The 4,460-nt window shown below is 38.2% G+C and overlaps 1 protein-coding gene across 2 annotated transcripts in view; it reads right to left on the bottom strand.

The window, feature by feature from the left end:
- sv2a (synaptic vesicle glycoprotein 2A) overlaps positions 1–4,460 on the bottom strand; it is a 24,368-nt gene extending 19,908 nt beyond the window's left edge. The window contains exons 1-2 of one of the 2 annotated variants that reach the window (XM_008323996.3): positions 4,378–4,460; positions 2,920–3,106 (exon numbers count right to left, since the gene is read on the bottom strand). The gene's annotated coding sequence lies outside the window, so the exon portion shown is untranslated. Of the gene's footprint in view, positions 1–2,919; positions 3,751–4,377 lie in introns of those variants that run through there. The other variant, XM_025061701.1, reaches the window with a different exon arrangement.

Raw genomic sequence — 4,460 nt, forward strand, 5'->3', positions numbered from 1 at the left:
GGACTCGACTCGGACTTTGCCTATTTTGACTTGAGACTTGACTCGGACTTGAGTGCAAAGACTTGAGACTTGCTTGTGACTTGCAAAGCAATGACTTGGTCCCACCTCTGTACCTTATAGTGACAAATGTAACTTCTTGCTGTATTTAATCGACTTCCTTTTTCATGGAATTCAAGTGATAACTACAGGCTTTGAGAAAGGGTGAATACAACAAGGTTTGGTAAGTTTCTGGGGTTCATGATTTATTATGGTATTTACTGACTTTTGTTTTATGCGCTGTAGGGGACAACGGTAAGATGAATTGTTATATCTGTAGCGTAAGACATAGCTTTTACACAAGCCTTAAAGAATTGTTCAACCATCAGAGTTATTTTAGGGAAGCCAACTGCCACCATCAGAGTTATTTTAGGGAAGCCAAAAAACAAGGGAATGCTTTCTGGTGCAGAAAATGTCAACAGCATCAGCAACAGCACGAGTTAAAAATAACAAGTGACACAGTCTATCCACAATCAAACCACTGTGTTTATACACCAAAATAATTATTTTTCTTAAACACTGACATTCAGTTCTTCTACGACAAACTGCTACAGAATTAGATTAGAGGCAGTTTATTACACTTAAACCTGATAATAACCTTGAACTTTTTGTAGGCGGTAAAATGGCTAATTTAGTAGGAGGGCCATATTAGTAGGAGCAATCCAGGCAGTTAGATAATGCCTAGGCTGCTAAGTGCTTAACAACTCAAGCTGAAACCAATTGTTTTATGCTGTACAAAAAGCCGTCTATATGACTATCACAGACGCTACCCATAAAGAACACAGCAAACACTGTATTAACTGAAATTAAACTATTCACCAGGTTTTAGCTACAAAAAAAACACAAGCAATATCAATCCAGACAATGCATGGAAATCAACTGATAGTTTTTTTGTTTTGTTTTGTTTTTTTTACAAAAAATGAATGTTAAAACGAAGCTTGCAAATCCATAAAGATGATGCTGCACTTTTAAAACTTCTTACTTTTTTAGGGATGGCCGACAATATCAGCCGACCAATATTACTGGCCCGATATAAGCATAATTATGCAATACTGGTAAGAATCGTTATTGGCTTTTCTTCCGATAATGAGAACCGGATAAGACAACGCGCGCGGTTTTGCCAAATACGCAGGAATCACTTTAAAAATTGCTTTTGTACAGATGAAGCTAATTTTCTGGAAGCCTCGAGTAAGTGTGTTAATTCCATGAGAGATGTGACCCAAAAACTGTTTAAGGGCTGTTTATTTGCATACATCGGTATCCTTTGGTATCGGAATCGGATTTTTTTGAAAATATCAGCATATCGAATATTAAAAAAACAGCATAAACACGTGTAATTTTGTTTGCACACCTTCATGCGAACTAAGATAAAGTCATGCATAAAGGCTAAAAATGCTTTTATCATTTTCTACCCCATCTATTGGGGAAACGTGGGTATTGCAGGGAAAAGACAGAAGTATAATGATAATATAAATAAATTATATTATTTGGAAAGGTTTGGTGGGCCGGATTTAAAAAGCTGAATGGTCCGCATCTGGCCCCCCGGGCCGTAGTTTGCCCATGAATGACCTAGATGCTAAAGATACAGTTCTGTCTGTGTGAAACAGTGTTGAGCGAGGCACGCGTTTAGCAGCGAGCCGTGCAACTAGCTGTGTTTGCATCCAAATTTGGCACATCTGATTTCAAATTAGTCTGGTAAAATTCTGGTCACAAGCAACTTTTAATATATATCAACAGTAATATACTGTATATCATTACTTTATAGAAGAAAAACTATATAAATAACACAACTATAGACAACTGTGCATTTCCTTCACATAATTCTAGCTTCTCACCCAAACACACGTCTCTCTATAACCCAAAATCACCCGCAATTGAACCATTTTCTGAGACTGCGTTTAACGATTACACGGCTGTCAATTGCTGCACCGCAGTGAAATACAAAAAAAATGGGTGAATTTCCTATTTCTGAACCAAGGGCTCTAGTGTTCCCAACCTCCAAGCTGGAGATGACGATACATGGCATATCCGAATTTGACTGTTTGAATACCTATTCGAACATACGTCGCTGCAGCAATGCTGTCATGAACCACTGCAGAGCAACATTACACCCTGCTCCACCATCACTCCGCCTCTGTCACATTTTCTCCGCTGGGTTTCTTTCTACAAGGTCATCGTGGCGGAAAACACAGGCCAGGACACGCCGACAGCGTCTGCGTGTTGAAAATGACATCAGCCGAACGATATGGCACTTTAAAGGGAGAAGGGCTATATCCTAAAACATGATGTGTTTTTTTATTTTTTTATTTATTTTTTTTATTTTAAGAAAATGATTAGAGGTGCTTATATGTGAAGAAAATGTGGCGCAAGAGATGGGAGGAGGGGAGAGGAACGCTGCAGCCCGGAGCATCATCATAGAATAACTGAAAAGATGTTAGCAACAGACAAATTATACAACGACTGACGACATATTCCAAACGTGTCGTTCTGTTCATTCCCGTCACCTCGAAATTGTACCCTTTATTATATTCAGTGATAAGGACGATGGCGGTGTTCGTTACGCATGCACAAGAACAACGTTAAGAATCCCCCACTATAATATTTCCGGTTAAATATCTCAGCACCTTAGGTCAACCTGCCTATTTGGAAGATTTGGCGATACATTCGCCGCGTTTTCAACGAGTAGAAATAATAATAATAATAATAAAGGTCGAGCTAAATCACGTTTTCGAGAATGTTCGTCAAAATGTCATTCAGCCCCTGAAAGCATTTCTGTAAGAAACCGGCAGAGCAAGGGGAAAATAGTGCGTTATATATATTTAAAAAAAAAAAAAGAAAGTGAAGGTGAATGTGTAAAAGAAATGGTTCTAAACCAGTCCTTACCTCTTGGTTTTGAGAAGGTCAGGCAGCACCTTTTCAGGGTGACCGCAATTTGTGTTTTCCTACGTTCTGGTTATGTGCAGAGAGTTACTGGACAGTCCGGCGATGTACTGTGACGTTGTAGCATCGCCTTCCTCCTCTTCCTCCTCGTCCTCCTCCCCCTGCGCCTCTGTTGAAGCTCTATACAGTCCTAGGATCGAGGGAAGCACGAAGCGGTTTTATTTTGACATAAATGGAATTTTAAAAAAGTCTTTCTTTTCTTAGTGATGTAGGTGTAAAGTCAAGGGGGTAAAGGTGTTTCGGGGTAAGCTGTACGAGAGTGTTACCGCTGCAATACACTATCACTGGCGCCCTACAGTATATGCCAATTGGTTGGTGCAATGGAGTGAATAGGACCAGCCCACACCCTGTCAAGCTAATGCTCTGCTCCCAATTTGTGATTTAGGGAAAAAAAAAAAAAAAAAGGCCCAGGTAAAGAAAGCAAAGGTGTTTTATTCGCATCACTGATGTAGCCTGATAGTAGTCAAGTGGGCCGGACAGGTACAATCGTAACATAATTACCTATAAATGTTAAAAAGTCAGTCTTTTGCCCTTTGTTTTCATGCAAAAAAAAAAAAAAAAAATCCATAAATCATACTTAATGAAATCTAATTTTAGAAAACCTCCCCCGTTTAATGTTAATGGCTCTGGTATATAAAAACAAAATATCAAAATGTATGTATTAATTCATTTAATAGTCCAAGGCATACCAAGTACACAGACCTTTGTACTAGTTCAGCTGTCGTGATGCAGTAAAGTACAGCCGAATTACTTTTCATTTAACAGTCGGAAAAAAAAGAAAATATTATTTTTCTTCTACTTTTTTTTAAACAAAAGAGACAAAAATCAGCGTGGGTATACCACAGCTTTTCTTCAGTCATAAATTAGAAAAAAAAGAAAATATTATTTTTGTTTTTAAACAAAAGAGACCACAGCTTTTCTTCAGTCATAAATTATTTTTAAAAGAAATTAACATTTGTAAATCTAAACGGTCTGCCCCTACCGCTAACTGCTAACAGCTAACAGCTAACATACAGCATGTTTAGCCCAATATCGTGTGAAGACTGACGAGAAGTAGCAATAACAAATTCACTGGAACAGTTAGTGGTTCACCCAAATACATTCAATAGGTATGATGCAATCTACTAGGATTATCAGTAGGCGGGAGTGTTGGTAGATCATGGGCAACTACAATAAATTAAGATATATGCTAATATGATATATGCTAATCACAGTGACTCAACTAGTCACCATATTGTTGTGTTCCCTCTCCGTATCATTCATTAAAGTATCTCAGAACACAGTGTATATATGAAGTACATTCTGTTTATATGAGAAATCGTTTATTTAAAGTTTTCAATGAAGGTAAAACATTTCGGCCTGGTTGTTTGAAAAGTAGCTCCCTCGCTAATCTATACATACCATGTTATGTCCCTGTGTCAAATCAAACCTTCTCATCTGCGCCCTCTTCCGTCCTGCTCTTGTATAGGCGATAGCAGGGAAAG

This window comes from Cynoglossus semilaevis, chromosome 13 (genome assembly GCF_000523025.1).
Source record: "Cynoglossus semilaevis isolate Cse_v1.0 chromosome 13, Cse_v1.0, whole genome shotgun sequence".
Lineage (NCBI taxonomy): Eukaryota > Metazoa > Chordata > Actinopteri > Pleuronectiformes > Cynoglossidae > Cynoglossus > Cynoglossus semilaevis.